This window comes from Nelumbo lutea, chromosome 3, assembly GCF_056320005.1.
Source record: "Nelumbo lutea isolate HS-2025 chromosome 3, American lotus-T2T, whole genome shotgun sequence".
Classification (NCBI taxonomy): Eukaryota; Viridiplantae; Streptophyta; class Magnoliopsida; order Proteales; family Nelumbonaceae; genus Nelumbo; species Nelumbo lutea.
In genome coordinates, this window is record NC_142686.1 from 46291661 (window position 1) to 46315739 (window position 24079).

A 24079-nucleotide genomic window follows, 5' to 3' on the forward strand; every position below is an offset into this window, starting at 1 on the left:
TCGGTGTAGTCCTGCGGCCTATAGCATCAAGCCTGGAAATTCCTGGGCCCAGCTCGACTGTAAGAATTAAAACGGTATTAGCAACATAACCTTCTATTGGCTGTCATATTCCAATTGGATGATTCAAAATGAAGCAGCTAGCATTTGTAGAACATGCCGCATCCTAGTCCCATACGCCATAACTCGAATCACCATTGATAAACTTTGTAAAGAAAACCTAAAGATTTATTACTTAACCTTGATATATATCATCCAAGGCGTCACCAAGATGTACTGATAAGTTCTTTAGAAATGCACGTGACATGCCGACAGAAAAGGGGAGAAGTTCACGTGGCACACCAAACGGTTTATCCTTACAGTGAGTGGGAGGTGAAGCTAGCGGAAGAGGAAGGACTCTGTTTGGTTGAGGAAGTAGCGTTCTTTAAGTGGGACTATCCAGGATATAACAACAAGAGAGATTGTGGAAGGAAAAGTAATCGGACTTTTCCATTGCGAAGATGCAGCACATTCAAATTCGCTTTGCCAAAGTCTACAAAACAGAGTCCTATATATAATTGTGGGCCTTTATGTGTTGGACTACAAGAAACCCGACTTCTCTTTTATTCATCTTTTGGCTTACAAAACAAGTTCAACTTTGAAAGATTGGGTGTATCGGGTTGAGGGTCTCTGCGAGTGCGAGAGAGATGATTTATTGATTTGTACTTGACTTATCTCTGCTTTCTCTGCTCTGCTTTTTGTCCTTATGTTTTCCTACTTTTTGCTAATCGCTTGGAGGTCTTGGGTTTGTTCTACAATACTGATGCCCTCTTTAATGTATTCATTCCATTCGCATGCCCTGTTTGGCAAGGTTTTTCCGTGGAGCCTTTTGGCTTAATGAAGTTTGGTGAAAAAACCAGCCACAGAAGGGTAACATCTCCGGACTCTTGAACCCTTTTTTTTTTATCAAGCCCCAAAATTTACATTCGCTGGAGGGATGTAGAACCGTTACCCTCTCATAAGGATCTATACATGACGTCGTCGGCTCAATATATACAATTAAATTTTGAAAAACTCCAAAAAAGAGTAATAAAACCAAAATAATCGACATGATTGAAGGTAAGGAAGCCTTGTGCCGTCCTCTTCTAGAGCAAATTGGGCAAGCCCATGGGCTGCTTTATTATAGGACCGAGGGGTGTGATACCAAGCACAGGATAAGAAGGATCTTGAGATGGTTTTACAATCCAAGGCAAACTAACAACGATCTCCAAGGGGGTTCCAGATCCGAAGAGAGAACTTGGATAGAAACTTTCGCATCACTTTCTATGATAATTGGGTCCATGATGAAAGATTTTGCTAGTCGAAGACCCTCTAAAATTGCTTTTAATTCAAATTCAATGGGAGAAGAACTCTTCACCAATAAGGCTCTAGCAACCAGGAGAGGTCCAAATTCATCTCGAACAAGGACACCAACTGCAGTTTTTAATGGAGTCCATGCTCCATCAGTATTGATTTTGATGTGCAGATGAGGAGGTTTGTTCCAAACTGTTGAGGTCCATTGAAGAGAAGAATGAGGAGCAGAACCCGAGTTTCCTATCTGGGTCATCAAAGGTCTTCCACGCATGTTCACCTAGTCTCCAAGGTGGGCATTATAGGGAATGAGAACGGCTGAATGAGTGAATGGCTTCTCATTAAAATAGGTTTGACAACTAGCATTCCAAATATACCACAGTAGAATAGTGCCTCTAGCAAATAAGGAGAGATCAGACTCTTCTTTAATAATGTTATCAATTTTCCTCCATTCCTCTAACCAGAAAAGAATACCTTGATCATTGCAAATGTTGACTCGCAAACCCATGGACGAGGCAAACCGGATTGGTTGAACCACTGGGTAGTGAAAGGATAAGTGGTCCAAAGTTTCAGGATCTTCATGGTATAGTCTACAGATGGGATCAATGTGATTCGATCTCTTGGCAAGATTAGTAGACATAGGAAGGGCTCCTTTGCAAACAACGCTAAATAAAGGATATTATTCTAAGTATGATGAATTTTATCTTTCAAAAAGATTTCCAGCTCAGTCCTGGACAAACCCACATAGAGTGTAAAGATTATGGAGAATTGGAAATAAACTTGTATCCTGAATTACAAGTGTAGTTACCATGAGGAGTTAAAGTCCAAACCAGGGTATCCCCATGGGAATGAGAAGAAGAAGGGATACTAGTTCTCAAATCATACTAACTATCTCCTCATTGAAAATCTGTGTGCACATAGCATTACTCCAATTATGAGAGTGCTGATTTATAAGAGTAGCCACCATGTTTGTGGGCTGGTTCCAAGTTGCAGGTTTGTCTATAAGACCAATTGGCAACCAAGGATTCATAAAAAATGTTAACATTCCACCCGCTACAGATAATCCACTTATACCCTTTAATTAAGCCATTTCTCAATCAAGAACAACACTCCAAAGAGGTGAAACACTAGATTTTTTCTTCTGACGCCAAAAAGAACCATTTAGAAGATATTTTGCATGGAGAACCTGGGCCCATAAAGAGTTATTTTCCTTTAAGAAATGCCAAGCAATCTTCATTTTGAGTGCTTTGTTGACCAAGCCAAAATGTCTGAACCATAGACCACCTTTCTCATTGGGAAGTAAAAATGAATTCCAAGCCTTGAGCTAAAGAGGTGTTTTCCCATGAGACACACCCCACCAGAAGTCTCTATAGATGGCAGTTAGATCCTTACAAATGGTTGAGGGCATAGAGTAAGATAGCATGTGGTAAATAGGCATCGAGGTAAGAGTAGATTTAATAAGAGTAACTCTTCCTGCATAAGAGAGAACCCCCACCTTCCAGCCTTTGAGTTTAGCTTTAACTTTGTCCAACAAAAACTAACTGCCAAGAAGAGAATTTCTGCTAACTCCTATGAGTGGACCACTGAGGTAGGTATCATCATTTTTCATTTCAGCAACACCCAACAAATTCTTAATTGAGTTTTGTGTAGATGATGAGGTACTTTTACTAAAAAAAATAGATGATTTCTCAAGGTTAATCACTTGACTTGTCCAATAATAGATTTTTTTTTTTAAATGGCATTCAAGTGCTGGACTTCTTCAATTTCAACTCTTCCCACTAGTAATAAATCATCAGCGAACATCAAGTGGTTGATGTTCACATTTGACCCGCTGAATCTAAAGCCTTTTAACGTGCCAGTCTCCAAACCTTTTCCACTCATGCATTAGAAACATCTCTACATAAATAAAAAGATACAAATATGGAGATACTCAATGCTCGGCTGAAAAGGGTTGTTGAAACAAGTATTTGAAGGTAATAATACCCATCCAAATGTTTTTATAAAGCCTGTGAAGGCTCTAATGGAATAAAACACTTTTGTAGTAGGCAACAAAAGGTTGTGATGGTAGGCTATAAGTTTTTCATGGCCAATAGCGAATCAATGGTGCTGGGATGATCATGAAATTGGAATCAATGAGAATGTAGAACTCCTTTTTAGTAGAGCTCGTCAATATAGAGCTCGGGGCATTCCTTAATGCAAAATAAGAAACTAATCCTAGTCAGGTTACCATTCCCACGAAGAAAGATAATCATGTTGTTAAGAATCCAATTAGAGATGATTTCAAAGAGAAGATTGATTCTAATAAAGAATGGGTGACAATGGGAACCTTTTAGCTTATTTTTGTCTTTTGTTTGAACTTTAGTTCCTAGTGTTGTTTGGAGGGTAAGGTTTGTTTGGAATTTTCCTTTATTCTGTTTCATGTCTTAATTCACTTTATCTGTATCACAGTCAAACAAAATAAGCTAAAATTTGAAACAAAAATAGGTCAAAATTTACACTCAAATCATTTGCACTGCCATGGTTTTACATCAATACAAATTTATTTGCATTGCAACTAAACACAGTCTTAGAAAAAAAGATAATGATCTTGATATGTAAAATGAATTCAAAAAATTTATGTTGGAGTACTCAATTACAACAAACAATATTTATTTTCAATTTTAGAATGTGATATGATAAAAAAACAGAGTTTTACCTAATGGAAAGGAAGGGAAAAAGATATCCTAATTCGATAAAAATCTAGTAAAAGTTTTGAAGATAAAGGACGATGATTAAGGAGATATTTTAATTGAAGTATACCAACACAAATTGAATTCATAGATCATGTAAAACCTTGATTTTTCTTATTTTCGTCTCTATCTTTTTGTTATATTAATTTTACTATTTTCTTTGTTGAAATTTCGTGCAGGATTGAGGGTGAAGTTGATAGATTTCTTAGTCTTCTTTTTCTTAATATTGAGACTTCTAAGTCTTTTGCAACATTCTGTCACTTATAAACCTAGTTAGTATAAAATCTCGGATTTTTTATGGTTCAGTCCACCACTAGGTGGAGCTAGGATTTTTTAGGGGTGGACTGAATACTGCTCATGAATTGATGCTAAATTCATGGGTAGGATATGGTTTATAGGGCAGACTGTTAGTAGAGTAGGAAGGAGCGGCAAATCAGAATTCTGAAGTAGATTACAGGCTAAAAATCCCTAAAATCTCTACATGAAACCAAGCCTTGACTCTAACTTCCATTGATCTGATGACCCATCACCAATACTATAAATAAAATATGATTTATATATATATGATTATTGTAATTAGGTAAAACAGTGTAAGCCACTTAGCCACAGTTGTATGAAATAACTAATAACCCTAAAAAAAGTCTAATAAGTGATTGGCATATCTGCATCTCGTGATTGATGAGATAAATAAAGATTATTAAATATAAAATTGGATTTGTCTATAAATGAATTCTCAAAAATAAGATATTTTAAAATAAGGGCTTTCAGACTTAAGGCATGATATAGATTCATACAAAGAAATAATTTATGACTGTATTCATGGATTCAAAATATGTCAAACCCCATTCTTTGGTTCTTCTTGTTAAGATTAGAAATGGATCAAAATTTTGGAATGACATGATGAATCTCAAAGACATAACATTACAGCATTGTCAATGACTAATTGGAAAGGAAATGTTTCTTTTTTGTATGATAATTGGTCAGGTTTGGGTGCTCTCATTTATGAATTGGAAGACAATGAGGTCCACGATATTCCCTTAGACCACGTATTAAAGTGGATGGTAGTTGGAATTTTGTCCGAAGATATTCTCCAAAAGATAATTGATATCTTATATATATATATTAATACAATTGAGATGCTCTCTCAGTGCGAATAGATTCACATCACCCACTTCTTATTAATTATATATAATTACCTAATTATATAAATATATAATAGTTATTATATATAATTATAAATATTGTTATTGTAATTATCTAATTATTGTTTATATAATTTTCTAATTCTACAAATAAATAATAGTTGTTACAAATATTGTTAATAAGTAGATATCGAACCATTTAAACCGTTGGAACAGTTGTGACCATTTTATATTTTTTAATTTTTTTTATTTTTGTCAGAACGGGTTGACCGTTCGACCTGGTAATCGGACCCCTTACCAGTTCGATCTCTGGGTCGGCTTTATAAACCATGATGTTATGTCATTTGAGCGTGTAACTCATACGACCCAAAAATGGAACTGTTCTATCCATCGGTTTTCGGGTCGATGGTTCGACCATCCAGTTTGAATGGTCGGACTGTTCGACTCGGTAACTTGACTCCTGATCGGTTCGGTCTCTGGGTCGATTTTAAAAACCATGATGTTATGCCATTCGTGCGTGTGACTCATATGACTCGAAAATGGAACCATTCTGGCCACTGTTTTTGGGTTGATGATTCGACCATTTGACAACAAAAATAAAAAAAATAAAAAACGGTCAAAAACCATTGAACAGGTCAACAGGTTGATGGTTCAACCACTCAGGTCAATGGGTTGTTGACCGATTCAATGGTTTTTGGCCAGGGACCAGGATTGGTGTAAAACGGAACTGGTTGCCTGGACAGTTCCCAATTAAAAAAAAAGGACAACCCATTCTGACAACAAAAATTACAAGCAAAAAATTGAGTGTTTGAGGTCCATTAAGCAGTACCATACATGTTATGTCATTCGAGCGTGTGACTCATACGACCTAAAAACAGAATCGTTCTGACCACCGGTTTTCGGGTCGACAGTTTGATTATTCAGTTCGAATGGATGGCCCGTTCTAACAAAAAAATTAATAAAATAAAAATGACCAAAAACCATTTAACGGGTCAATGGTTCGAATGCCCGAGTTAATGGGTCGTTGACCAATTCAACGATTTTTTGGCTAGGGACCAAGATTAGGATAAAACGGAACTGGTTGCCTAGATGGTTTCCAATTAAAAAAAATAAAAAAAGCTAATTTTATGGGTCAACGGGTCAATGGTTCGACTACTCGAGTCAATTGGTCATTGAATGATTCAACGGTTTTTGGCCAAGGACCGGGTCAAAGGATCAATAGGTTGACGGTTCCATTCTGACAACAAAAATTATACGCAAAAAAATTGAGTTTGTGAGGTCCATTAAGTAGTACCATATGTGTTATGTCATTTGAGCGTGTGACTCATACGACTCGAAAACGGAACCGTTATGGCCACCAATTTTTGGGTCGACGGTTTGACCATTTAGTTCAAACGGATGACCCGTTTTGACAACAAAAAATTATAGAACCGTTATAGCCACCGATTTTTGGGTTGACGGTTCAGTTCGAATGGATGATCCATTCTAACAACAAAAATTATAGGCGAAAAATTGAGTATGAGGTCCATTAAGCAATATCATGTGTTATGTCATTCGAGCATGTGACTCGTATAACCTGAAAATGGAACTATTATGAACATCGGTTTTTGGGGTGACTGTTCGACCGTCCGATTCGAACGGATGACCCGTTCTGACAACAAAAATTAAAAAATAAAAAAATGGCCAAAAACCATTGAACCGGTCAACGAGTTAACGGTTCGACCATTCGGGTCAATGGGTCATTGACTTATTTAACGGTTTTTGGCTAGGGACCAGGATGGGGTAAAACAAAACTGGTTGCATGGATAGTTCCCAATTAAAAAATAAAAAAACAGATGGCCCGTTTTGACAAAAAAAATTACAAGTAAAAAAGTGAGTGTGTGAGGTTCATTAAGCAGTACCATACGTGTTATGCAATTCGAGCTTGTGACTCATATGACTTGAAAATGGAACTGTTTTGGGCACTGGTTTTCGAGTCGATGGTTCGACTATTCAGTTCGAATGGATGGCCCGTTTTGACAACAAATATTAAAAGAAATGACCAAAAACTATTGAACGGGTCATTGGTTTGATTGCCTGGATCAACGATTTCTGGCCAAGGACCGAAATTAGGATAAAACGGAATAGATTACCTGGATGGTTCCCAATGAAAAAAAACGGCCAAAAACTATTGAACATGTCAACAAGTCAATGATTTGACTACTTAGGTCAATGAATCATTGACCGATTCAACGGTTTTTAGCCAAGAACCGAATCAATGGGTCAACGGGTTGACAGTTCTATTCCAGGCCCTGCTTCGCAAGGCCCCTTCGCTAGTGATTAAAGATGTGAAGCTTTCTTTGCATGACAAAGATGACAAATGGCTTTTGAAAATTTGGAATGAGAATTTATAAATGGCTTTTGGAAATTAACTTGCTTCAGGGCAATCCGTCAGATCTTGAGGTAAACTCCCTTGCTCTTGAACATTCCCATTAAACCTATTAATAAAGGGAAAACATCGATGGGTATATTGGGAGTTTCTTAGTGAATTCTACTTTAAAGTTAGGGGGCATTCTTTTTTTTTTGGATTTTGAGAGGGGAAAAAGTTAGTCAATGGGATTTTGGTTCTCATTGACCAAGAATCCCATATTTTCAGATTAATGTGGCCGGGGATTAGGGAAAGTTTATTTTCCTGGATACCACTTACCCAGGTAAGTGATACCCATCTCCTAGGTGGGTAAATAATTTTCCCACCTAGGAAGAAAGTCGCTAACACTTGAATGGGACAAAGATGCCTCATTTAATAATGGATTTTTATGACTAAAATGGTCATTACCTTATTTACATGACAAATAAAAGAATATGGGTAAATACAATTACCTGTTTACCGAGATAATTGTATTTGCCCGGATATATAATTTACCAAAAAACGAACGAGGCCTTAATATTGATGATGCTTGTCATAGAAATCCAGGTGAGAGTGCAAGTGGAGGCATCACGAGGGATAGGAATGGTGTTTTTTCTTTTTTTCTTTTTTCTTTTTTTGTCTTGGATTTTATAATTTTTATGGAAATGGAACTTCTATAATGGCTGAATTCTTAGCTCTCTATGACGGGTTAATTAACTATATGCTATAATAGTGACATTACTGAGATTGAGGTAGAGAGTGATAACAAGACTTTAGTTGAGATTTTGCTTCAAAAGACTTGTTATCATTGGAATATTACTTAAGAAATATCAAGAAAAAAATAGATGTGTAGACTTCTTGGCGAACATGGGAATTAGAGAAAAGATATTCCAGAGTTTTAGTTCAATTCAAAATATTCCTCAAGACCTTAGAAATTTTTTGAAGGAAGTCTATATGACGATCCATGTCTTACATATTGATTATTGTATTTGTTTTCTTGTTTATGTTTGGCTTTTAATGCTTGTGGGCTGGGTTTAGACTTGAGAGTGTAAGGAAGAGTGATCTTTTGTGTGCTATGCTGATGTCTCTCATGCTATGTACTAAGGTCCAATTATTGATCTTGGTCTCTATGTTGTCTGTCTCAACTTGTAATCCTGGTAGCCCAAAATGCAAATGGCATGCTAAATCCTGATAATTGATCTTGGGGAAATTGCTAAATCCTGATAATTGATCTTGGGGAAATTGTCTAAAACTCATCATGACTCTAGCATTTTTCTTAAATTCATCCAAAGTTTTATAAGGTTCTAGGGAACCCTATGTCAGTGATTTTTATTTTCCAAAACTCACCATTCGTTAGACCACCATTGGTGTACATTGAAAGAAGTTGTCCACATCAGCATAAATGAAAATTTCTTAACAAAACTGCCCCTGAATGTAAGTCAATCTTTTTAAACATAATTTTTATGATTAAAATGCCCTTAAAACTCCCAACTGCTTTATATATAAGATTTGTACTCATTGAGAGACATTTTGCTCTCATTGTGCTGCTTGAAAGTATTCCAAGGAAGCTAAAAAATGGGTTTTGCGTCAAATATATAATGACAGGGGTATATCTAAAATATAGAAAATATTTAGAATATAACAAAGGGTAAAATGGTAATCTGTTAACACACATTAGTCCATTTAACGTCAAATTATTGACACGGGATTCCTTGGGCGTTTTGAAAAGTTATGGTGACATCAAATTCACATCATCACCCCACAGGACGTGCCACAATAACACTTTCTTTCCTTTTTTTTTTCTTGACTTCTTTTGTAGGGCTACACCTTGCCCAATCCATAACCCCCCTCCCCAATTTATGTGTAGGTGGGATTGGATCCCAAGTCTATATTGGAGGACATTGTTTTCAGAACCGGACTGGACCGGATGGTCGGACCGAAAAAATTGGGAACCGGTCATCTGACTAGTTCCGTTTTCCTCCAAAACAGTTTTTTTCCCCAAAATCATTGATTTTGGTCAATAAACTGCTGAACCGGCCAGTTAACCATTCAAACCGTTTGAATCATTTGAACGATTTTGACCGTTTTCCAATTTTTTATTTTTTTGTCAGAATGGGCTGGTCATTCGGGTTGAATGGCCGGACCGTTCGAACCGATAATCAGACCCCTGGTCGATTCGATCACCAGTTCATTTTTAAAAACCATGCTGGAGGAGACCTTACCAACCAACTGTAAAGATGTTCTCAATGCACACTAAGATGTGCATGTGGGACACTTGTGGGGTGCCAATGTGAACTGATACATATCATTTCATGAAGTAGTGACTTGAAAACCAGATTCAGTAAGTGCAAAGCCCATTTAAGTGCAAAGCCCATTTGAACACCTATGATAGGCTTGTGTTGGGAATATTCCCCATTAAATGAAACACAAAAGTGTGGAGATATTCCTGATGCAAGGCTATTCAAACGGTGTTCCAACGGGCCCCGCACTAACTGAAGCCGATCTCAGTAACTTGACCATGCTCCCATCATCTGAAAAGTAGCAACTAGGTATTCCAAGGGGTCGGGTTAGTTGCCGATTGACTCAACCCAATTCGAAGCCACTCCAAACCCAAACTGCCCCATCCCACTTGAGCCACAAATCCCATACGGACCCAATGACATCCCTAATCGCAATTATTACTTTTATAGTTTCAGTGATGGAAGGACAATATTTTTGCAATCCTCCCTCCATGTGTCATATAAATTATACAAGGACCCCTTCTGTTAATTTGAGTAGAGGGATGAGTGTTAAAGTTTTAACAAATGTTTTTACTTTCTCTGTATTTTGACCTCTCCAAATTCCTCAATTGATATCTTAGAGAAATAGTACAATAGATCCCTTTTGTCAGTGTTTCAATAATAGATTTATATTATAATAAAAAAGGTTTTTCCTATTTATTGAAATAATAATATATTATTTAAAGGGCCCTTTGGGGATATTTTGGACAATAAATACTTCAATGTTGTCATTCATAAGCAAATTGGAAAATTTAAAATGTTTAACAAAAAAATAATTATAAGTAGTTTGCCCTTATTATTATTTCTTCCAAATTTTAATCCCTTATTATTTTACAAAACCTTTCAAAATCATTATTATAGTTAGGTTTGGTTGTTGAGTATGATGAGATTGGTCAACAGCGACGACGACATGGCAAAACAGCCTGGGCTGTTTTGAAGCTTTATGTGCAACAGTGCAAGACACCATAGCATGTGTGTAGGGTTAAAAAGTAATTTTAATCTTTATTTTTAATTAAAAAGACAATTAAGAAATGAATGAGATTATATATTATGTGCAATCTAAATTTCGTCATGATGAACTCAGTCCAAATTTAGGGATTTCAAGGGAATTTTTGACAAGTTTTAAATAGTTATCTTTATTTTTAGTATTTACAATATTGTTTCAATTCTATGTACATTATTTTATTTTCAAAATATATGAAAATATTGAGGTGAAATAATCATACAAATTAAAAAATTTAGGCCGAAATAAATTTGCCGCATAATTTATGTTCATAATATGCCTACAAATAAGCAAAGCCTCTAACAAACCAACCATCCCCCTGCAAGAGATGAGGACTTCAGGCTTTCCTATGATCTTATTACTTCCAGTTTCAGTACTGCTGTTATCAGTTCCTTGGGCAACCTCAAGTTCTTCAATCCATGAAAACTTTCTCCATTGTCTTTCCCTTCAATCTGATCCATCAATCCCGATCTCCAAAGTACGAACAATTCTTCATACGCAGCTATTTTAAAATCTTCAGTAAAAAACCTCAGGATTTTGTCAACCAACACCTTAAAACCTCAACTTATCATTACACCCGTGGACGAAACCCACGTCCAAGCAGCTGTGATTTGTTCCAGGAAGCATGGTCTGCAGATCAGAGTTAGAAGTGGAGGCCATGACTACGAGGGCCTCTCTTTTATATCTGATGTCCCATTCGTCATTGTTGACATGGCCAATCTCCGATCAATCAGTGTCAACATAGAAGATAACAGTGCATGGGTTCAGACTGGCGCAACCATAGGCGAAGTTTACTACAGAATTGCAGAGAAGAGTAAGACCCATGGCTTCCCATCTGCAGACTGCATCACTGTAGGTGTAGGTGGGCTCTTCAGCGGCGGGGGTTATGGCACCCTGTTGAGAAAATATGGCCTCTCTGTAGACAACATCATCGGCGCTCGTCTAGTCGATGCTAATGGCAGAATTCTCAATAGGGAATCAATGGGGGAAGATCTGTTTTGGGCCATCAGAGGTGGAGGAAGCTTTGGACTCATTCTCTCATGGAAAATCAGATTGGTTCCTGTTCCGGCTACTGTAACTGTTTTCAGAATTGCCAAGACATTAGAAGAAGGTGCGACCAAGCTTGTCCACAGGTGGCAATACGTTGCGCTCAAGCTTCACGAAGATCTCTTCATCAGAGTCTTCGTAGTTGTCATGAATTCAACCAGAACCGCAGAGAGAACAGTTATTGCTTCATTTCTCTCCCTGTTCCTTGGTGGTGTTAACGAACTTCTCCCGTTGATGAATGAGAAATTTCCTGAACTGGGTTTGAAGCGCAATGACTGTACCGAAATGAGTTGGATCGAATCAGTCCTCTACAGAGCAGCTTCTACTGGACTGTCAAATAGAACCCTGGATGCCTTACTTGACAGGAATCCTTCTCGAGTCAAAGTAAGGTTCAAGGGAAAATCTGACTATGTCAAGCAACCCATTCCCCGAAGTGGGTTGGAGGGCTTATGGGCAAGATTATTGCAAGTGGAGCAACCTGTGCTGAGCATCAGTCCTTTTGGTGGAAGGATGAGTGAAATACCAGAGTCTGCAACTCCTTTTCCACACAGAGAAGGAAACCTCTATAAGATTCTGTACTTGGTGAACTGGCAAGAAGAAGGGTCTAAAGCATCAGAGAAGCATATCAGTTGGATGAGAAGTCTGTACAGCTACATGGCTCCTTATGTTTCCAAGTTCCCAAGGGAAGCATATCTGAATTACAGGGATCTCGATTTGGGTACCAACAACATTATTGGTAATACAAGCTACGAACAAGCTAGTGTTTGGGGTCGCAAGTATTTCAAGAATAATTTCGAAAGATTGGTAGAGGTGAAGAGAAAAGTTGATCCAAGTAATTTCTTTAGAAACGAGCAAAGCATTCCGGTGGGTACATTGTAAAGTAAACAAGAGACTAGCTAGTGATCCCCTAGTCCTGGTGGTCCGCTTTAATCTTGTCTCTCCGAAGTCCGGTGTTGCTTCAGATAGTTTCTTAATTGCATTGTAAATCTGATCCAGATATAAGTTTTATATGCAGTTCTGTTTTGCATCATTGTAACAACCATATTTGCACTTGGTGAAAAATTTGCATCTGAAGAACTGATGAAAAATTCACTAATAACCATATTAACTAGAGAATGGACCTGTGCAGTCCAATACCTGAGGTGCCGATCACATGTCTAACAACCTCGGGATTGGGATACGTTAAATTTGTGAGGAACTCACAAAATGATAATGAGGCCAAATCGACTTGGTTTTGCTTCTACGGTACTCCGTTATGTCACGAGGCCTTCATTTCATCATTTAGTCTAAACCTTGTCATAAATATGTACTCACCATCTTATATCAAATGGAGATGACATCAATTTGTTTTCCACATTATTCCTCCCAAACAAATGACCTTCTATGGGCCTTCATTCTCTTTCATAGTTTCATATAAGTGAGGGCCACATCATTGTCTTTTCTTTTTGCAAACAAACAAAAGGAAGCTTAGTCTAAAGGAAAATTAAACCAGGATTTATACTTAGGCCATATTTGGGAGTGCTTAAGTTAAAAACAGGTGCTTATTCAAATAAGCATTTGTTTGTATTTGGCATCCAACTTTTTAAAGTGCTTATTTTTTAAAATAACTTATTTTATATTGGGCATTTGGTAGTCTTTTTCTCTAATAAGAACTTAAATAAACATTTTTTACTATTTTGTCGTCCATTTTTTTTCAAATGTTCAAAATTTACCCTTTGAAAGTACTTTTATAAAAAAATTTTATGAAAGCACTTTTATAAAAGTACTTTTACGAAAGCACTTTTAAGAAAGTACCCTTATGAAAGCAGTTTTAAGAAAATACCCTTATGAAAGCACTTTTATGAAAAAGAATTTTTATGAAAGTACTTTTATGAAGTGCTTTAATAAAACTATCGTAAAAGTGCTCTCATAAAAGTATTTTCATAAAGCGCTTTCATAAAAGCACTTTCGTAAAAGTGTTTTCCCAAGTGCTTTCATAAAAGTACTTTCTTAAAAGTACCTTCGTAAAAGTTCTTTTATAAAAGTACTTTCATAAAAGTGCTTTCATAAAAGTGTTTTCTTAAAAATACTTACTTAAAACTGTTCGTAAAAGTACTTTTATAAAATTGATTTTGTAAAAGTGATTTCATAAAAATATTTTTTATAAAAGTGCTTTCATAAAAGTGATTTCATAAAAATACTTTTATAAAATTCAACCGGGGATAATTTTATAAGTGATATTTTAAAATTCAACTAGGGATACTTTTGGAAGAAAAATTGAATAAGTGATTATTGTATAAACACTTAAAAAAAAAAACTGGAAATTTGAGCTGAAAAATAAACCCTTATTTTTAAAATAAGCACTTATTTTGGGTTTATTTCCCAAATACCAATAAGTGCTTAATGGCCCACATAAACACTCTTAAACATGGCCTTAGCTCATTTACAGTATTCCTATTCATTTATACCAGTGCAAATTAAATTTGCACTTCGAATGAAGGTTTAAAATTCTGTTCCATATTGGCTGATACATATTGTAACGGTGGGTCACTGATATTCCAAATATGCATGCTTTGGTGTTTTCACTGAAAACTATTAAGAGAGAGAGAGAGCAAACAAAGATTGACAAAAAATTGGAACGTTACTTCAAAGTGCAAACAAACGGAACCAAAAGATTGACAAAGATTTCTAAAGTGTTGATTTTATAAAACAAAGTATTTAATTTAGTGCTTTTTAACAGCCATTTTTGCCTTCAGATTTCAGATCTCCTACCCACAGCACTCCACAGCCGCACATCCGAAATAACTAACCCATGTGAGATGTTCTTGATGTGCATCTGTGGTGTCCTGTGGGTAATCCAAACCCATGCTAATCAACAAGTTTCTGTGCCTGTGGAAAACGAGTGTACTGTAGGAGATCCGGACTGCTTGTTTTTAGGCAAATATTAAGTGCAGTCAGGAAAGTTGGTAACCAAACAAGAATGTTAATGGAGAACCGGTTCGGGGTGAGGGTCATATTCTGAGACCGAATCAGCCCCCTACAACGTCGCACAGCACATCTTTGCCATGTATTGGAAACATCTCCCGATGTCGGGGATATGCTGTGGGACATTGTGGGGGGCTGATTTGAATTCTCATATTCTCCGTTTTTAATTCTGATTTTAAATTAATTCTTGTTTTCAATCCTGATCCCGATCTCTTTTTGAGAAAAATTTAGGTAATGTTTAGTATTGATGATGATTTCTTGAAAATCATTGTTATGTTAGAGTCACATCAGCATTAGAGGAATCATTGTTAACATTTCTGTTTCGTTGGCCGATTTTGATGATCTTTAGTAATCAGCCAAAAAGCAATTCTTGAAATTGACCTTTTTCAGGGATCACCTTTTTTGCTGATTTTCTGATTTTTTGACGAAATGACATCTAACATAGTATTGAATAATAACTCTAACACAAAAATTATCGATTCTTGAGAATCAGAACCAAATAGACTCAAAATCAATGCAGAAATGACAAAATAACAAAATTTATGGATTTTAAAAAAACGACAGGGAAGAATCAATAAAGAAGAATTATCATTAATGCCAAACATCAGCTAGATCTTCATATATATATCCCCAATTGGGATCATGTTGGAAGCGTAAACACCGATCATATGGACCCTGATATGTGTCTGCAGTTTTTGGTGGGGACTATATTCTTCGCACATCTCATATGGACATATATCGTACGTACATGTTTTTTTTTTTTTTTTGAAATGCACAGATCATACATGTTGGAAGCATATTGAGACAGTTTTACATGATTTTTCTTGCAAATCATAGTCATCTAAAATCCATCTTTCTCGTTTTTACCAGTTGGGATCTCCTGAAAAACTGTCTTAACAAGGTTCCAACATGATATGTATCTGCGGTCTGTACATCTCTCACCATTAAGACAGATGAATCATGTTGGAATGTGTATTTACTGGAAAGCTTTTATGCCTATGGCATCAATATTCCTCCATCGCATCAGATGCTGCCTTCCGTCTCCCCTCCAAGCCACATAGAAACATCATTAGAAAAAAGAGGGGTTGAAATCTTAATACCAGGTTGGATACTTCATGAGACAAGTCACATCCCAATCGCTATTAACCACTCATGTCTAGCCAAATTGGTTGATTTGTCATCATCCTTTCTTTTTCTCTAGGGTGGAGAGATGGGATGACCTTACCTACCACATCTATAGGAAGATGATAGTATCTTTTATCCTTGATGGAAGGAGGCGAAAATACAATTGCTCAACTTTTTAGCCAAAAAAAAAAAAAAATTTAAAGGAACATTTTTGTTCCACTCAAATATTGACAATTTTCCTACCAAATGGGAAAATTATTTACCCACCTCAGAGACCCAGAAAGTTTAGGCATCACAAATAATAAGCTGCAAAACCGCAAGTTTGGGCATTGCAAATTTTGGAGAAAATTTGATTATAATGCATATTGGGTGAAACTATCTATTCATATGAAAACTTGTAATTTTTTCAATGTAAAATATCTAATACCCATACTATAAAGAGAATGACATTATTTTAAATTTTATAAAATAAATAAGAAATGGTGCAACCACTTGTTTAGAGCTCTATTTGCCACATCTCTTGCAAATCTTACCATATTCTTAGAACAAAATCAAATATTATCAAAATAAAATAAAATGTTTTGAGAATAACATTTTCTACAAATTCGGTATATCAAAATTGCAAGAGAATATTTGTAGAATAGTTGTGTTGAGGATATGACAAATTTAGTAAGCTCAACAATATTTTAGTAGGTGAAGGAAGACGGGGGCAAAATAGGCAAGAATAGATGCATGGTGTAATATTCTTTGTTTGGCGTGAAGATTCAGATCATCCAAGAAGATTTAGCACATATTCGGTTTCCTTTCTGATACTAGATATTATTCTTTCAAAAATTTTATTTGTATTTTATTTTAGAGTAATGTATATACAAAAACCACCCTTAGTTTTTTTGACAATCATATAAACCTCTATTTTATTTTGACTATAACAAAAATCTCCCAGTTTTAGAAAAATATACAGTTATCACCTTTTTCTTATCTTTTTAAACAGAATATGCTAAACTAATACATTTATTTTATCAGAATACCAGATTTACCCTTTGGTGCAACTGGCGGTGTTGTTTTTTAGTGGTTTGGATTCTAGAGAAGTAAAAAAAGGAAAGGATATTTTAGTAACTTTAATGTATCCTTTACAGAAAATCCTCCCACAGGGAGGTATTTGTGCATTTTTTTCCAAATATCAAGGAAGTTTTTTTTTTTTTTTTTTTGTCAAGGTCAAAATGTAGTGGAGGTTTATATAATTATCACAAAACTAAAGGGAGGTTTTTGTATTTTACCCTTTATTTTATTCTCTACTATTATAGTATATTTGGATTGTTTACATGGGCTGAATTAGGGTTTGGGACATACTACTTAGTATTTAAACCAGCTCCCACTCTATATAATGATATTTTTGAATTAAATGGTGATTGGAATTTCTCTTGCTTGGGTGTAGTTATATTTCTCTTTTTCTTTGTTTCAACTTGGTTAGAGTTGCAAATAAAAATTAAACCCTAAATTTACTAGAGTAGTTCATACTTCATAGGTCCACCTATCACATGTTGCAGGACTTGGTGGATGTGAATTTTTTGGTTGCAGAGGAAGTCCCACCCTGTTTCTACATAACGAAGTCTGTCTCAAGGTCAGTCCAATGTGATTCTATTTTTTTCTATTCTTTGAGAGTTTCGACGAATGTAAGAGTATAAATACAAATATGTATAGTACAAAGGTTTTGAACTCTACATGTTTGTATTTTTCTAAAGTTTTTCTTTTATACAAAAAATAAATAATCTTTTAACATTTATAATTTACTTTATTCTTCTGAAATTATTGTTTTCTAATTGAAACAGAAAAAAAGTGTGAAAAACCATCTACTTTGGGTAGGTGAGCGTCTGGGTGGGCTGTGAGTCTGTGACCCACTAACAAGAATTTATAAGTGGGTCATGGTTAGTGGACCAATATGGGTGTATTGGTAACCCACAACCAAACTACCCATTTGCCACCCTATTTTACACATGTACCATTAGAGAAATTAGAGAGATAAAGAATTCTTAAAGCTAAGGAATTAAAAATTGACAGTCTTGGAAATATATTAATTTTCATTTATTGATCTTACAGTTGCCTAGTGTTGAAAATAACAATTAAACCCCAAGTTAAACTTTGATAGTAGCTTAATTTATAGCTTATTTGTCAAAACCATGAAACCATTCTCTTGGCAGTTCAGCTGCATCAACTTATTCTATTTGGGCAAGCCTAACAATATCGCTTGATAACCTAATGATGCCACTTCTACAATATGAGAATAGAGTAGATGGATACTCAACAAAAGGTAGGTATCTATTACTGTATACTAGAAAGGAAAAATTGGACCACATCATATGGCCTGTTTTTGCTTCAAATCCCCATTGTAATTTTTTCCTTTTTTTTTAGTGATGTGACATGTGCTATGCATAAGTCTATCTTGAACATTCTCAATCCAATTACATTCCTAAAATCTATTCTCTCATATATATATATATATAGATAAGTAGATAGATAGATAAATAGGTAGGTAGATTTAGATATAGATATAGATATAGGTATAAATATACATCTGTGTGATTGTCTATCTATCTATAGGCCAAAGCCAATTCAGACCTAATTAATACCTGGCGGAGATGGGGAAGGGATACCCCACCCCGCACCTCTATCGCCATTCCTATCATCATTCCCTCTTCTCCTTGGCAGTGATCATTTTAGCTCAGCGTAACCTGAAAATTCCAAGTTTAGGCCATGGTTTTGTGTCCAGGCTTGTCCCAGGCCTACACCAGTCCCTCAAATTTTAGGGCCAAGCTTGGATCCAATACCTAAAGAATGACCCACAAATGTTTATGTATGTGTCAATAATATATAATTCATACACAAATTAATAAAAAATAATTTTATTAACTTAAAGTAAATTTAAAATTTATAAAAATTCATGAAAGTATATGTAACAATGACTAATATACATAAAATATTAATGAAATGAATAATTAACAAATATTGCTAAAATGTAAAAATCCATTTAGATTCCATTTAAAAATAATAAAAGTTTAGTAATTATAAAATATTTTTTATTTTGAAGCACATATAATAATAATAATAATAATAATAATAAGAAATTTATCTAAAAATACATTACCTAAAAATAATAGTTGGATTGGACTTTGACTAACTATCCCCAAATGGAAATGTCTTAAAGTTCCTTATAATTTTTAATTTCATTTAGCAAAGCCCGTGCATGGGATGGGTTCGTTTGGCTTAGCCTAATTATCTTGGAATTTTATAAAATTCATTATACTTTATTTTCTAGGATATAAATTGCTGAAACTTTCGATGAAGATTCTGACCATTGTTGAATCCTTTCCTAAAGCTTGGTAATTGCAATCACCTCCCCTGAACCTTTTGACACAGTTGCAAGTAGATTCCATTTGTTATATCTTCTAATAGAAGGCATGAAAATGTCCAAAATACCCATGCAATTACTACTGAGGCTGGTTTCTACAGAAAAAAAAAACAATATAAATTTTATAATCAATAAAAGAAGAAAAAAAGAATTTAAAATTGTAGCTTAACCTTTGAATTATTGATATGAAGGGTAAATTTGGAAAATAAATCAATTACAAAATATAGATAAAAAGGGTTTGGACTAGCCATTCATGTGACGAAAACATTTGGAAAGTAAACATTTTGGTCAAAAGTAGTTACATGGGTATTTTGTACATTTCCATGCATGTTTTTAAAGGATTCAAATAAAAGGGGGTCTACTTGCAACCATGTTAGAAAGTTTAGGGGAGCAGGAGTGGATTTGAGCAAAGCGGAGCCAAATACTTGGCTATTCTAGGTTGGCTTGCCAAAACAATGTTAGGCTCAAGATTGATTCAAGCTAGAGGCTTCAACTTGAATCTGGCTTGGCTCAAAAGCTCAAAAGTTCATGCAATTATTTTTTAATAACAATTTTAAAAATTATTTATTATTATACATAAAAAATAAAAAATATATTATAAAAATATGATATATATTAGATATATACATGTATATACATGTATTTATATATATATATATATATATATATATATATATATTATGTATATTTATATACACATATACGTATATTAACAAAATCCATACATTATTAGAGGGTGGGGTTCAGACTAATATGATTCATAAAACTCTGTGATAGCAAGGTAGAGTTCATGGAAGTTTTATAAGTGGAAAAAGTTTCAGTCAATGTCAATAAGGTCGAGACTCGAGAGTGGTTTTAAGAGAATTCACATAATCACATTAAATTAATAGGACTCATTTCGTTTGGGTGACAAACTATATGAAAGGGCTCTTTAAAGAGTCTCCTCTCTATTTAATTTGATTCATATGTATCGATTCAACAATAATTTATCAAAGTTTTGCCAACAAAAGGGGGTCGTCAATTGGTGCTTCAGTTCCTATTTAATGCATTGCCAAAAAAAAAACCCTATTTAATGCATGATTTACGCAACCAATTCATATTTATTAATTTCCAAATATACACCAAAGTCCAAAAACATACACCATTAAAGGCATTAGCACGCGGCGAGTGGTGGTAAAGAATCAAAAGTTGACATTCTTAGAATAGCATTAATTTTCATCTATTTATTATACTGTATAGCCTGATTATCATATAAACGAGCAAGCCCGGTCCATACACCGTCAAGAACACAAGAAAACAAAAGAAAAAGAAATGGGGACTTCAGCCTGTGTGGTTCTACTCTTACTTTCTTTTCTTCTGTTTTCAATTCCAATGGCAACCTCGAATCCAATCAATGAGACGCTCCTCCAATGTCTGTCCTCCAATTCTGACCCCTCCATTCCAATCTCCAAACTCGTCTACAGCCCAAACAATTCCTCCTATTTAGCTATCTACAATTCTTCTATACAGAACCTGAGATTCTTGTCATCCGACACACCGAAGCCTCTGTTTATAATTACACCGTCGGATGCTTCCCATGTCAAAGCAGCTGTTATTTGTTCTAGAGTACATGGACTGCAGATCAGAGTTCGAAGCGGTGGCCATGACTATGAGGGTCTCTCTTATGTATCAAAAATCCCATTCATCATCGTTGATGTATGCAATCTCCGTGCAGTCAGTATCAATATAAGTGATAACATTGCATGGGTTCAGGCCGGTGCAACTATAGGTGAGGTTTATTATAGAATTGCAGAGAAAAGCAGAATCCATGGCTTCCCAGCTGGGTTATGTCTAACCCTAGGCGTTGGTGGACACTTCAGTGGAGGTGGGTATGGTACCTTGATGAGAAAGTATGGCCTTGCTGCTGATAACATTATAGATGCTGTTTTGGTCGATGTAAATGGAAGGATTCTTAACAGAGAATCCATGGGAGAAGATCTGTTTTGGGCCATCAGAGGAGGTGGAGGAGCAAGCTTTGGGGTTATCCTCTCATGGAAAATCAGACTGGTTCCTGTACCACCTACTGTGACTGTTTTCAGACTAGTCAGGACCTTAGAAGAAGGTGCAATTGATCTTGTCCACAGGTGGCAAGAAATTGCTAGTAATCTTCATGAGAATCTTTTTGTAAGAGTAATCCTAGGTTTCGACAAAAACAAAACAATGAACCCTTTGTTCATCTCATTGTTCCTTGGTGGTGCGGACAAGCTGCTGCCGCTGATGAATGAGAGCTTCCCTGAGTTGGGTTTGGAGCGTAAAGACTGTATGGAAATGAGTTGGATCGAGTCTATGCTTTATTTTGGAGGCCAGGAAAACAAAAGTCTAGAGGTTTTACTCGACAGGAATATTCAGGACAGAAGAATCTACAAAGCAAAATCTGACTATGTGAAGGAACCCATTCCAAAAAGTGTTTTGGAAAGTGTCTTGATGAAAAGCTTTTACGAAGTGGAGCAACCTGTGATGATCTTAAGTCCTTATGGTGGAAGGATGAGTGAAATTGCAGAGTCTGAAATTCCTTTTCCACATAGAAAAGGGAACCTGTATAAGATTCAGTACCTGGTCTACTGGAAGGAAAACGGGACTGAAGCATCCATCCAACATATTGGTTGGATGAGAAGGTTGTATAACTACATGACTCCTTATGTTTCCAAGTCCCCAAGGGAAGCATATCTGAGCTACAGGGATCTGGATTTGGGCAGAAACAATATTGGCAATACAAGCTATGAACAGGCTAGTGTTTGGGGTCTCAAGTATTTCAAGAATAATTTCGAACGACTAGTGCAAGTGAAGACCAAGGTTGATCCAAATAATTTCTTCAGAGATGATCAAAGCATTCCAGCTACTACATGAAAAAGGAGGAATTCAATGCATTAGCAAAGGTCCATATTTAGGTTTGTCTTGGGTTATCCCTTAACCTGATCCAGTCCATCCTAATTTATATGTTTACTTTATTAGAAAGAGCCAAATTAAAAGGAATTGACAGACGTAAGAGGAAAGGAGGAATTGACAGATTTAGGAATGATCTTATTGAAGAGAATAATGATGGGTTTTATTGGAAATAATTGAGACCGAAAAGATATTTTATTTTGACGTCTTTTTATTTTTTATAATTTAATTTAAAAATAAATAATCACATCAAAATAGTGAAGAGATAGAGGTTGGAACAAAATAGAGATAGAGCCCTGCAATCGGCATTAATAATCATTGTTAAGATCAATGGTGGTTTCGAGCTTTCCACCGAGAAGAGCTCAACAATGATCTTAGGCTCTTAGTGTCACCTTCGGTGATAAGAGTGTAGCTGCGAAGCAAAGCTTAAACTTTTATGTATATTAAATTAATTTTAGTACAGAGGGGACGAGTATTAGACGTAAAATTTAGGCTTAACCTCAGACTCCGGCTGGGCTCAGACTTTAAGCCCAACTCTTAGAGTTGGGCCTGGGTAGAGCTAAAATCCAGTCCAACCAACCCGACTTATACCCCTCCTTCTGGGTACTCTATAAATATGTTGATGTAGTGCCTAACTAAAGATAGTCTTGAAGGAAGTGCATTTTTTAAAGTATGTTTGGTTTGAACGAAAAAATAGGGAAAGGAAAGAGTAAGTTCAGTGAATGAAAAAATATGTTGATGTAGTGCCCACTTTTCCCTTACTTTCTTTATCTTTTCCTTCAAACCAAACATAATCTTATCTTTTTCATAGGAGTAACTTCAGTGAAGGAGTAAGTTTATTCGCATTGCAGAGGTTCTGCCTCATAGCCATCAGTGCGTAATGGAGCAATTTGTAGAAGAGCTTGGGCGCTGTCAGCCCATCATAAATTATTATTATCATTATTATTATTATTATTAATTTTGTATTTTATTTCCATCATAAATAAAAATAATTTTTATTTTAACAATTTTTTATTTTATTTGATGAATATATAACATTCAAAATGTCCCCAAATGTTTTCGATAAAATTGTATACTTTTCATTTTTTGTGTTCTATCATTTTTAAATATTTATTATTCAATTATGACATCACCATGAGTTTATTTGAAAAGGTTGATCATTAACCCACCATCTAGATAGGAAAATATCCTTACTTTCAAGTCGATTTTAAATTATATATTTCATCTACATTATATAAATAATGTTTCTTTATCATACTTAATTTTTATCTGATATAATTAATATATAATATTAGATATATGTCCAATTTATTTTTATAATTTTTATATTTTTGATTACTTGTGCCTTATTTATTTTTTAAAAATTTATTATTTTATTATAACATCATTGGTTAATCTATTTGACCCAACGCAGTAAGCCACCACCCAAACCATTTATTATTGCATTTTTTTCATTCATAAAATTATGTATAATACTTATTTTTATTGAATATAATGAACGTATAATATTATAGATGGACCCAAGATTTTATTTTTTTTATAAATATATAACAATCTATATGTGCCCAAATTGTTCTCTAATTTTTTTTTTCTTTATTTTTGTGATTTTTTAAAATTTTTATTTTAAAAATTTTATTATTTGACTATGACATCATTTAATTTAATTTCAAGGTTTATTCTATATTTGTAATTCCATTTTCATCGTTAATAAAAATATTTCTTACATTTCATACTTAACTTTATTTAGTAT

General features: G+C 35.0%; 2 pseudogenes across 1 annotated transcript; both read left to right on the top strand.

Annotated features, from left to right (window-relative positions):
- Positions 1-11193: 11193 nt before the first annotated feature.
- Positions 11194-12989, top strand: LOC148864710 (tetrahydroberberine oxidase pseudogene; annotated as a pseudogene). The gene has a single exon (XR_016110487.1). The product of XR_016110487.1 is annotated as a tetrahydroberberine oxidase pseudogene (transcript).
- Positions 12990-20718: 7729 nt separating this feature from the next.
- LOC148864711 (tetrahydroberberine oxidase pseudogene) lies at positions 20719-22293 on the top strand (annotated as a pseudogene).
- The last annotated feature ends 1786 nt before the right edge of the window (positions 22294-24079 follow it).